This window comes from Schistocerca nitens, chromosome 2, assembly GCF_023898315.1.
Source record: "Schistocerca nitens isolate TAMUIC-IGC-003100 chromosome 2, iqSchNite1.1, whole genome shotgun sequence".
Taxonomy (NCBI): domain Eukaryota; kingdom Metazoa; phylum Arthropoda; class Insecta; order Orthoptera; family Acrididae; genus Schistocerca; species Schistocerca nitens.
Window position 1 is genome coordinate 1,012,079,840 of NC_064615.1, and position 13,483 is coordinate 1,012,093,322.

Below are 13,483 nucleotides of genomic sequence, written 5' to 3' on the forward strand. Positions count from 1 at the left end.
TAAGTGGAACGACCGCATAAAACAGATAGTTGGAAAAGCGGACAACAGACTTAGATTCATCGAAAGAATCTTAAGGAAGTGTAACTCAGCCACGAAAGAAGTGGCTTATAAGGCGATTGTTCGCCCGATTCTTGAGCACTGTTCATCCATCTGGGATCCTATCAGGCAGGGCTGATAAGAGGAGATAGAGAAGATTCAACGAAGAGCGGTGCGTTTCATCACGGGATCGTTTAGCTCGCAAGAGAGCGTTACAGAGATGCTAAACAAACTCCACTGGCAGACGTTACAAGAGAGGCGTTGTGCATCACGGAGAGATTTACTATTGAAATTTCGGGACAGCACTTTCCAGGAGGAGTCGGACCACATACTACTTCCCCCCACATACATCTCGCGTATTGACCACGAAGAGAAAATTCGAGAAATCAAGCCATGACCGCCCGCATCTCGTGGTCGTGCGGTAGCGTTCTCGCTTCCCACGCCCGGGTTCCCGGGTTCGATTCCCGGCGGGGTCAGGGATTTTCTCTGCCTCGTGATGGCTGGGTGTTGTGTGCTGTCCTTACGTTAGTTAGGTTTAAGTAGTTCTAAGTTCTAGGGGACTTATGACCACAGCAGTTGAGTCCCATAGTGCTCAGAGCCATTTGAACCATTTTTTTCAAGCCATGACAGAGGCTTTCCAACTATCATTCTTCCTATGCGTTGTTCGCGAGTGGAACAGGGTTGGAGGGATCAGACAGTAGTAGCGAAAGTATCCTCCGCCACAAACCTTTAGGTTGCTTGCAGAGTATGATGTAGATGTAGAAAGAGGAAAATATTCTTTCTCGAAAGAGACTTTAAGATTTACAGTCCAAAATAAAGCATACGCCGCAAATAAGCACCATATAAGAGAGCTTCTATACCGCCGAATAGCGGAAGTGAGCAAGGCACGCAAGAGAAATAGCCAGACAAAATTGATATTAAGTACTGCGTCCTGAATGGTGCAAATAGTCAGTGAGAAACTTCATGAAATTAATAGGTTTTCAATCTCGTAGTATTTGGCCAGTTCAAAAATCAACACTGCCTACAAGCAGTTGGCCGAGACTGACTTGCATAAACACTTTTAAGTAAATAAATCTAGTAATTACTCAATTGGCAAACAATTTACACGAGCTAGAAATAAAGTTAAAAAAGATAGCTGCAGTGGGCGCACAATTATTGACGTACAAATAAATGCATCGATGTGCTGTACTCTCTTGTCAAGGCGTAGTCTTTTTCAAAGCTGTTTCACAGAGGAAGACTGCAGTGTAGTTCCTTCTCTAGATTGTCGCAGAGATGAAAAAATGGTAGATATCGAAATAGATGACAGAGGGATAGAGAAACAATTAAAATCGGTCAAAAGAGGAAAGGCCGCAGGACCTGATGGGATACCAGTTCGATTTTACACAGACGACGCGAAGGAACTTGCCCCCCCCCCCCCCCCCCCTTCTTGCAGCGGTATACCGTAGGTTTCGAGAAGAGCGTAGCGTTCCGAAAGATTGGAAAAGGGCACAGGTCATCCCCGTTTTCAACGAGGGACGTCGAACAGATGTGCAGAACTATAGACCTATATCTCTAACGTCGACTAGGTGTAGAATTTTGGAACACATGTTCGAGTATAATGACTTTTCTGGAGACTAGAAATCTACTCTTTAGGAATCAGCATGGGTTTCGAAAAAGACGATTGGTGGATGATGCTGTAGTATATCGAGAGGTTGTAACAATGGAAAATTGTACTGAAATGCAGGAGGATCTGCAACGAATTGACGCATTGTGCAGGGAATGGCAATTGAATCTCTATATAGACAAGTGTAATGTGCTGCGAATACATAGAAAGAAAGATCCTTTACCATTTAACTACAATATAGCAGGTCAGCAACTGGAAGAAGTTAATTCCATTAATTATCTGGGAGTAGGCATGAGGAGTGATTTAAAATGGAATGACCATATAAACTTAATCGTCGGTAAAGCAGATGCCAGACTGAGATTCATTGGAAGACTCCTAAGGAAATGCAGCCCGAAAACAAAGGAAATAGGTTACAGTACACTTGTTCGCCCACTGCTTGAATACTGCTCACCGCTGTGGGATCCGTACCAGATAGGGTTGATAGAAGAGAATGAGAAGATCCAACGGAGAGCAGCGCGCTTCGTTACAGGATCATTTAGTAATCGCGAAAGCGTTGAGGAGATGATAGATAAACCCCAGTGGAAGCCTCTGCAAGAGAGACGCTCAGTAGCTCGGTACGGGCTTTTGTTGAAGTTTCGAGAACATACTTTCACCGAGGAGTCAAGCAGTATATTGCTCCCTCCTACGTATATCTCGCGAAGAGACCATGAGGATAAAATCAGAGAGATTAGAGCCCACACAGAGGCATACCGACAATCTTTCTTTCCACGAACTATACGAGACTGGAATAGAAGGGAGAACCGATAGAGGTACTCAAGGTACCCTCCGCCACACACCGTCAAGTGGCTTGCGGAGTATGGATGTAGCTGTAGATGTAGATGTAGTGGGCTCGGCTGGAGGACCACTTGCACCCAGCTGATCGCGGACTTTACTCCGCTTCCTGACGGTGCTCCTGCTCTATTAAACAGGCAGATTTTACCCAAATCCCACTCAAAGAAACAGAAGTGGTTGCCTAATTAACAGGGGAATACAGAAATTTTGGTACAGGAATTGGGCCAGGCGTCTACTATGGACCGAATGCCGCCACGCGACAGTCAAAATCACAGCAACAAGAAAAACAAGCAAATAATTTCTGGATGAGTTGGCGCAGTCAAATAAACGAAACTTGTAAGGCAGCCAAAATCTAAACACGATTCTAAATAAAGTTACCGAGCAGGAAGTTCGACTGCCAATCACGTATTGTACCAAACTTGCGCCACGTGGGCGAGGAGTGAACCAGTAACCGCCACGCGGACCGGAGCGCTAAACCACAATCAAACGGATTCGGATGACTAACAAACTCCTGACTTATGTACGAGGGTAATCCCAAAAGTAAGGTCTCCTATTTTTTATAAGTACAGAACCCTGTTTTTTTGTTTGCCGGCCGCGGTGGCCGTGCGGTTCTGGCAATGCAGTCCGGAAACGCGGGACTGTTACGGTCGCAGGTTCGAATCCTGCCTCGGGCATGGGTGTGTGTGATGTCCTTAGGTTAGTTAGGTTTAAGTAGTTCTAAGTTCTAGGGGACTTATGACCTAAGATGTTGACTCCCATAGTGCTCAGAGCCATTTGAACAAGAACCCTGTTTGTGTGGCAGTTGGTCACACTATTATGAAGAGTGCTTCACGCGCTGTGTGTAAACATGCGCACGCCGCGCTGAGGGGCTCAGTCTTGGCTTGGCAGCCGTTGAGAATGGAGCTCCCGTTGAATGTTATCGCCAAGTGCGAATTGCGCGCAGTTATTCGGTTTTTGAACGCAAAGGTCACTACGCCGATTGAAATCCATCGCCAATTGACGGCAGTGTGTGGTGAGTCGTGCATGGATGTCAAAAAATGTTCGTAAGTGGTGTAGAGAGTTTGCAGCTTGTCGGACCGAAATTCACGACGAACAAAGGAGCGGGAGACCGTCAGTTCCTGAGGAGACAGTGTTGAAGGTTGAGCAAAGCATGCGTGAAGATCGGCGGATCACCCTGGATGATCTCTGCACGTTGGTTCCTGAGGTTTCCCGAAGCGCAAAATGGGTGCCACGTATGCTGACTGAGGACCACATGAGACAACGAGTTGATGCTTCCCGCTCATTTCTCCACCGTCTTGCAGTCGAACAGGACAACTTTCTGGACTCAATTCACGGATGACGAAACCTGGACATACCACTTTACACCTGAGACCAAGTAACAATCACGCCAGTGGCGGCATCCTTCTTCGCCAAAGCCGAGGAAATTCAAACAAACACAGTATGCCGGTAAAGTCACGACAACCGTTTTTTGAGTTCGGTAAGGGGTATTGTTGGACGACTTTATGCCCACTGGGACAAGAATTAACGCTGGCAGGTACTGTGAGACTCTGAAAAAACTCAAACGGGCAATTCAGAACCGGAGAAAAGGAATGTTGAGCAAGGGCATACACATTCTCTATGACAACGCTCGCCCACACATCGCTCGGCAAACCGTTGCTCTCCTGCAACAGTTTCAGTGCAACGTAACTACCCACCACCCTATAGTCCTGTCTTGGCACCTGTTCCCTAGGTTAACAGAACATTTGGCCGGAAAGCGATTCAGCTCCGACGAGCTGAACTTTCTGAACAGTATGGCGGCGAGCTGGTATGACATGGGCGTACAAAAACTACCACAGCGTCTATAAAAATGCATCGACAGAAATGGTAATTATGTCGAAAATAGCTAAATGTTCAAGCTGTAAACTGATGTAAACCACTGTAGAAATAAACAGGTCTATGTACTTACAAAAAAATAGGAGACCTTATGTTATGTTATGTTAACCGGGGATCTAGAAACGACGGAGAGGCTCCGTCCCTGCCGCAGCCGCAGTGGTCCACAACCCCACGACGACTACCGCAGTCCATTTCACCCCTCCGCCGCCCCACAACGAACCCAGGGTTATTGTGCGATACGGCCCCTGTGGATTCCCCTCCCCCCCCCCCAACCCCCGCCCCCGCCCCCTCACCCACCCACGGAACGTCTCACACCAGACGAGTTTAACTCCTATGTTTGCGTGGTAGAGTACTGGTGGTGCGCGCGTACGTGGAGAACTTGGTTGCGCAGCAATCGCCGACATAGTGTAGCTGAGGCGGATTAAGGGGAACCAGCCCGCATTTGCCGAGGCAGATGGAAAACCGCCTAAAAACCGTCCACAAACCGGCCGGCTCACCGGACCTCGTCACAAATACGCCGGGCGGATTCGTGCCGGGGACCGGCGCTCCTTCCCGCCCGGAAAGCCGTACGTTAGACCGCACGGCCAACCGGGCGGGCATAGGAGACCTTACTTTTGGGATTACCCTCGTAAATTGAAGGTGGAGAGGGGGAAGAGAGAAAAGGAAACGGAAGGGATTGCTGATGTCAGTCGTATCGGGACATTCGCAGAATCAGCGGCGGCGAGTGGAAATGTGATCCGGACCGAGATTCGAGACCCGGGATGTCCTGTTTACTAGCCAAGTGCGTTAACCTTTGCGCCATCCGGGACGCACTGTTACCGCAACTGGGCGGACTACCTCGGCGCGCCTCACGGCCGATCCACTGTCCCACCGAGCGTCAACTGTCCGCAGTCCCTGTCCATTTCACCCATGCTCACTGCCCTGAGAGCATGTCCGAAAGAACAGACACCAAGCATTCGTAGAACCCCCGATTAACAGCAGAAGAACTAACCTTGTGAATAACAATAGAGCCACGTTTAAGAATGTAGTAACAGATGCAAAATAAAGTCCTCAATGAGAGAGAGCCATAATAATTGCGATAAAGAGGCCCCATCCTTACAAACAATAAAACACACACACACACACACACACACACAGACCACGCACCCATACACACACACAGTCAAACTTGGTAGTATAAACACCCAATAAGACAATAAATGAAATTGTGCTCTCCAGTAATAGTATATGTAGGACGCGGCACTTGAAATGAACTCAAGTAATACATAAATGTCCGCCACCACAAATCTGATGCCTTACAGCAGCTAACTAGGAAGTTGAGACCGAAATTCGCAAATAACACTCAGATTGGAGTATTAAATAAAGATACAAATGAAGTAGTTTTGTAAGAGTACACACACAACAATCCTGCCTAGAGACAGAAGCTGAATCAATAACGAAAAGTCTGATATGGAACCGGACGTGAACGCGGAACAAACTATCAGAAAACTACCGAACTGGCAGTCACAGTACTGCTACAACAAATAGCAATTGTAGCTATGGTTACCGCCGATGCTCGGCTCACTCGCATCCTTACAAATCGGAAGCTCACCAGAAATATCAGTACAACGACCCACCGTGGAGCCGACCCAGAGTAGAGCCGACCCACAAGTTCATCACGGCGGCGGTCCTAGTCCGCCTCCAGGTGCGGTCGGTCGCTGAAGCACTCAACACGCTCCTTCCCTCGGCACGCTCCGCACGCAGGCCACAGGCCGCAGCGAGGTAATGCGGTTCGCAGTCAAGGAGCCAGCCTGAGTGTCTCTTTCTGGGATCGCTGCTAAGCTCAGGTTCTGTTACTGTTATCTGCCGTACTTTTACCAGCCATCAACTGCCGGCTCACTACTCGCCTCGCCGCCAGGTTCCAACTCGGCCGTCTCACCCCGAGCGAACTGTTTCACCTTCTCGGTCTCGCTACCACTGCCTTCGCGACTCCGATCTACGCTCGAACCACGCCTTGCTAATGCAAAGATGTTCTACTAGAGACCGTGGCGCGACCTATCAATCACGCAATGGTTCACCCACCATAATATTATACGATCATACTTTGCATCTTACCATCTCCTGAAACATTGAGTAGTAGATATGTAACTACCTGATATGTAATTACAACCAACCGTACCAAGAACAATGTGCTTTTTGGATCTTCAATCTACCATTGCTTTGAAATGCCTACTTTCGTAATATGCAAGTTGTAATAATTCTTTAATCACCTATACGTCGTTACCCATCATTTCATCACAACTATTCGTCCAATTAACGACAGATTTTCCAGATATCCTCAGCTTGCTAGTGCTTAGAAACCTCATACGTACACTCGTGACATAAAATTAAGGATAATGCTGATACATGGTGAAACAACGCTCTGGTGGGCGGTTTGCGGGTTTAAATCATCTCGGGCTATGACCGTGTGGTGCATCTGACCAGCGGTCGTCGCACGCGGGCGCTGGCAGCAGTCCACACACGCAGAGGTGTGTTGGTGCATGTCAGAGTACGGTGCAGCGAGTAAGTGTGCAGAGGTTTTCAAACGTGCTAATGGTGACTGTGTGTTGAAAATGGCTCAAAGGACACATATTGATGACGTTATGAGGGGTAGAACACTAGGGCGACTGGAGGCTGGTCAAACACAGCAGGCCGGCCGAAGTGGCCGTGCGGTTCTAGGCGCTGCAGTCTGGAACCGCGGGATCGCTACCGTCGCAGGTTCGAATCCTGCCTCGGGCATGGATGTGTGTGATGTCCTTAGGTTAGTTAGGTTTAACTAGTTCTAAGTTCTAGGGGACTAATGACCTCAGAAGTTGAGTCCCATAGTGCTCAGAGCCATTTGAAACACAGCAGGTCGTAGTACGGGCCTTCCGTGTGCCACAAAGTGTGATATCACGATTATGGCAACGATTCCAGCAGACAGGAAGCGTGTCCAGGCGCTACGGAACGGGACGTCCACAGTGTACAATACCACAAGAAGACCGATATCTCACCATCAGTGCCCTCAGACGGCCACGGAGTACTACAGGCAGCCTAGCCCGGGAGCTTACCGCAGCCACTGGAACAGTTGTCTCCAGACACACAGTCTGCAGACGTCTGAACAGATATGGTTTATTCGCCCGGAGACCTGCATTCCACTGACCCCTGGTCACAGTAGAGTCCGTAAAGCCTGGTGTCAAGAACACAGTACATGGTCATTGGAACAGTGGTCCCACGTTATGTTCACGGAAGAGTCCAGGTATGGTCTGAACAGTGATTCTCTCCGGTTTTTAATCTGGCGTGAACCAGGAACCAGATACCAACCCCTTAATGTCCTTCAAAGGGACCTGTATGGAGGTCGTGGTTTGATGGTGTGAGGTGGGATTATGATTTGTGCACGTACACCCCTGCATGTCTTTGACAGAGGAAATGTACCAGGTCAGGTGTACCGGGACGTCATTTTGCACCAGTATGTCCGCCTTTTCAGGGGTGCAGTGGGCCCCCCCTTCCTCCTTATGGATGATAACGCACGGCCCCACCGAGCTGCCATCATGGAGCAGTACCTTGAAACAGAAGATATCAGCCGAATGGAGTGGCCTGCCTGTTCTCCAGACCTAAACCCCATCGAACACGTGTGGGATTCTCTCGGTCGACGTATCGCTTCACGTCTTCAAACCCGTAGGACACTTCAGGAGCTCCGACTGTCACTGGTGCAAGAATGGGAGGCTATACCCCAGCAGCAGGTCGACCAACTGATCCAGAGTATGCCAACACGTTGTGCGGCCTGTGTACGTGTGCATGGTGATCATATCCCATATTGATTTCGGGGTACATGCGCAGGAAACAGTGGCGATTTGTAGCACATGTGTTTTGGGACGGTTTTTTCAACTTATCACCAATACCGTGGAGTTACAGATCTGTATCGTGTGTGTTCCCTATGTGCCTATGCTATTAGCTCCAGTTTTATGTAGTGCCACGTTGTGTGCACCACATTATGCAATTATCCTTAATTTATGAGCATGAGTGTACATACGGGCTTCCACGGAAAGTCAATATGGCGTCTCGCGACTCTGTAGTGAAGGGAGATGAAGTGCATGTGGTGTAGGTGACGCTCTTCCGTCTCATCCGTCTACGTTCAAACGTACATTGAGAATATGTGACATGCTAGATACCGCTCTGCACGTTCGGAAAGACTCCGCAACGCGCTTTTACCGCGCTATGACGTCAGAAAGGCACCTTCGAATGCTCGGTCGGTGTGCCAAAGATTTTGCAGCATGCAGTTGGACAGATGCTGGTGAACGCCCAAATTGTTGGTGACTGTGTGCAGAACCACATAGCCCCGATGCATGGAATAGCCTTTTCCTCATACTTGGTGCTGACAAACTGGAACATCTTTAGCTAGAAATGACGGCTATTTATACTTGTTAGGTGCTCATTTTCTATGCTGACGTATCGCTTCCAACCACGTATAGTATTAAAAGTTCGTAACTTGATGATGTGGAAACCCGGCCATCCGGTCCTGCAGCAGTTCCGTTCTTTTGCTGTTTCGTCGCTATTGCGATGCTCAGCTCGCCTCCGCTCGGAATGCGTAAACGAGGTGGTTGCCGCAACTTCCGTGACTGTGTTTTGGCTCCAGTGGGCTTCTAAGGATTCTTGCAACTATTGTGGCAGAGTTTAGCTATTTTCACAGTAGCGCCCAAAAGTAGTGGCTGCACAACAGAAAATACTAAGACCATGAAAAAATACGGGACTAACCTTAAATTTTCGAAGACTGGGCATAAAATGATAACAGCAGTAAGGCAAATGTAATGAATTAATGTTATTAATACTGAAACGTAAGAGAAAATAATTTAACCAGATAACTAAAAAAATGAATAAGTTCTCAAGGTCAACAATTATTTGACCTTTTATTGAGAAACTTTTATTTTTCTCCTTATTAACTTATATTTTTCTTCCAAATATTACAGCAATGAAGGCTAGCGAGGATACGCATAACTAGATGATGCACACAGTTGTGAACCAGAAGTAGGGGGCTGCTGCCTGGACTACGAGGGACTACGAGGTCCTCATGGGCTTGGAGGCCCAGACAGAAATCTGAAAATGGAAAGCAGTTACCGAGAATGCTGCGGAGAAATAGTTCTGCAAAAGGGAAAGAGTAAAAAAATAACATGTCAGAAAAATGTGTTTAGTTCGTTATATCTCCATGATGGACGAAATATTCTTTTCAATTCTTTAAGATGTTGTATAATAAGTTACTTTTAAGAGAAAGAAAATATTTCTTTTAAAAAGGATACACTGGATTTACATCAGTTATAGAGACAATTAATTTAGTTATGGAATAAAAAACGATTAAAGCTGAAGGTAGCTATTCAAAGCAAGAAAAGAACAAGAAAATAAAAGTTAAAAAAGGGGTAGCGTCTTAGATTAGTTGTCAAAAAATCCTGGATCCCTGGTTCGATTCCAGCCATTGCTTAATTATAAATAAAAATTGTCAGCAATGGTCACCAAAGACTTCCGGTATAAAGCCTTCTCAAAGAGGACGGAGATTGGACAGAGGTTCAGGGTAGCCTCTTGACCGTGTGGTCGCAGACTGCCCCTGAAAGGCGAAAAAATTGGCAATGATCAACGGCAGGAAGATGAGGAAGGCAGTGGAAACATTACATTAAAGGGATACAATGTGTATAGAAACGATATGTGACCTTATCGATAAAGAGTAATGACGATCTCTCCATTGGCTAAAGATTCCGGATTAATCCTCCATTCGGACCTGCAGGAGGTAACTGGCAAGGGGGAAGTGACGATGAGAAAAAGATTCAATAACCAACGAAAGGGTAACGCTCTTCAAGTCGGAGCGTGTAATGTCAGAGGTCTGAACGTGACAGGAAATCTAGAAATTCTGAAAACGGAAATGCAGAACCTATGATAAGATATAATGGGGGTCAATGGAGTGAAATGGAAAGAAAATAAGTATTTCTTGTCAGACGAATTTAGGGTAATATCAACAGCTTCAGAAAACTGTGTAATGGAAGTAGGATTCGTTATGAATAGGAAAGGACAGAGAGTGAATTACTGTGGACAGTTCAGTGACAGGGTTGTTCTCATAAGAACTCACAGCAATTCAACCGCAACACCAATAATTCATGTACACATGACGATGTCACAAGTAGAAGATGTAGAGATAAACTGTCTGAGGATGTTAACCGTGTAATTCAGTATGTAAAGGAACATTAAAATCTAGTATTAATAGGTGATTGGAACGCTGTAGTAGGGAACGAATAGAAAACAAGAGTTACAGGAAAATATGGGCTTGGTAGCAGGAATGAGAGAGGAGAAAGGGTGTCTGAGTTCTGAAATAAAGTTCAGTTAGTAATAGCGAATACGCTACTCAGAAAACATGAGGAGATATACGTGGAAAACGTCCTGAGACATGGGTAGACTTAAGCCTGGTTACATCATGGTCAGATATTGGCTTGTAAGGCGTATCCAGGAACAAATATAGACTCAGATCATAATTTAATTCTGATGGAGGGTAGTCTGAAGTTTCAGGGATTCTCCCTGAAGAATCAAAGTGGGGAAAATAGGGCATATTGAATTACTCAGGAAAGATGAGATGTGTCTGAATTTTTCCAAGGATGTAGATGTTGCGATTGTTAATACCACAGTAGGCAGTTAATTTAAAGGAATGGATATCAATAAACGGGGCAATCACAGAAGTTGGATTACAAACATAGGTCCAGTGAAGAAGATAACTGCTAGGAAAACTCGGCAAACAGATCAGCTGATCGTCGAGAGAAGCAAGTACAAAAGGCAGAAGGCAGAAATACAGCTTATGTCACTTACGAATGTAAAAAATAGGAGGAGGAAGAGAAGCCAAACAAAAGTCTACATGAGAAATGTGAAGAAATGTAATAAGAAATAGTTATCAGAACGAGTGATTCAGACTATGGAAAAGTCAAAACAAGCTTCGGTGTCGTTAAGGTCAAAGTGCATTCAGAGTGCTATGGGAGTTTCACTGTGTAAAGAACAGGAGTGAGCGAGTAGATGGAAGGAGTACCCAGCAGGACTCTTCGAGGGGGAAGACTTGTGTAATGATGAGATAGAAGAAGATATGGCAGTCGTCGAGGAAGGTATAGAGGATCCAGTATCAGAGTGAAAGCTTTGTAAGACTGGAGGTTAAATAAGACAGAAGGCTTAGATAACAGTCCTTTGGAAATTGTATAGTCATAGGGGTAGGTGTCAGCCAAACGGCTATTTAAATAGGCGTGTAGAATCTATGAGACATACCATCTGACTTTCGGAAAAATATTATCCACACAATATACAGAAGATTGCAAAAGGAAGTTGAGGTTCTCCTAGGTGATGATCAGTTCGGACTTCGTAAATGTAAAGGCACCAAAGAAGCAGTTTTGAAGTTGTGATTGTTAATGGGAGCAAGACTTAAGAAAAATCAAGTCATGTTCATAGGATTCGTGGACCTAGAAGAAGGAGTCGACAGTGTAAAATGGTGAAAGAGTGAAATTTTGAAGAAACTATTTGTGAGCAACAGCGAAAGACGGGTAATATATAGTATGTACAAAAACAAACAGGGAAAAATAAGAATGGAAGACCAAGAACGAAGTGTTCGGATTAAAAAGAGTGTGAGCCAGGGATGTGTTTCGCCACTATATTTAGTCTATACACATAGAAAACAATGAAATAAAAGAAAGGTACAGGAATGGGACTAAAATTCCGGGTGGAAGCATATCAGTGACAAGATTTGCTGATGACATTGCTAGCCTCACTGGAAGTTAAGAATAGTTACAGGATCTACTGGACGGAATAAACAGTCTAATGAGTACAGAATATGGATAAAGCTAAGGAAGACTAAAGTAAATAGGAATAGAAGAAGAGGAAATTAATGATAAAATAAAGTAAACGAAGGAATGCTGCTGCAAAAAAATGGTTCAAATGGCTCTGAGCACTATGGGACTCAACTGCTGAGGTCATTAGTCCCCTAGAACTTAGAACTAGTTAAACCTAACTAACCTAAGGACATCACAAACATCCATGCCCGAGGCAGGATTCGAACCTGCGACCGTAGCGGTCTTGCGGTTCCAGACTGCAGCGCCTTTAACCGCACGGCCACTTCGGCCGGCAATGCTGCTGCACTAGAAGAAAAATAACGTATGGCGGACGAAGCTAGGAAGTCACAAAAAGCAGACTAACTTAGAAGAAGAGTGTATTCCGGGCCAAAACAAATCTGCTAGTGTCAAATATAGGCCTAAATTTGAGGAAAAAAATTCTGAGAATGTACATTTGGAGTACAGCATTGTGTGGAAGTGAATCATGGGCTGCGGGGAAACCGGAACAGAAGGGAATCGAAGCGTTGGAGATGTGGTGCTATAGAAGGCTGTTGAAAATTAGGTGAACTGATAAGATAAATGTGGAGATTCTTCGCAGAATCAGTGACGGAAGGAATGTATGTAGGACACTTAGAACATGAATGTACAGGGTGACGGGTATTGAATTAAGACACCAGGGCAGTGGTCGTTAAACTGCACCTAGTTCAAAAATTCGTGCAGCCCGCTGATCACAGCAGCATTTCATAACAAGCACCTAGCAACTAATAGCCGAATCCAAAAACGTCAAATATGGTTAAGAGCTTCTTAATAGTATAGTTTTCCTGCTGACTGGCAAACAGCGAAGGTAAATTTTAAAAGGTGCTTAATTTTAATTAACGTTTGTGAATTCGGCCATGAACTAAGTAAAGTTGGCAGCTTACGTTACGGGCAGAGGCAACCTCTGTGGAGTTACAGGAAGTATGAGAAGGAATGTTGTTATATGCAGACAACCTTGTAGGCAGGGTAACAACAGTTATGAATAGTCATCTTGAGTATTAATATCTGCTTCAGCCGTATTTAGTCCTTTATTTTGTTGGATCACTACCGGTTTTGTAGCGCTAAAAGCCACATCTTCAGCTTTCCCGCTCTAATGTTTTAGTCATATGTTCACCTGAAAATGTGGCTTTTGGTGCCACGAAACCGGAAATGATCCAATAATAAAGGACTAAATATTGCTGAAGTGGATATTAGTACCCAAGATGGTTCTGTTATATGTCTTCCAGTATGCCAATTAATGGGCGTGCACGACTCATACCGATCATCT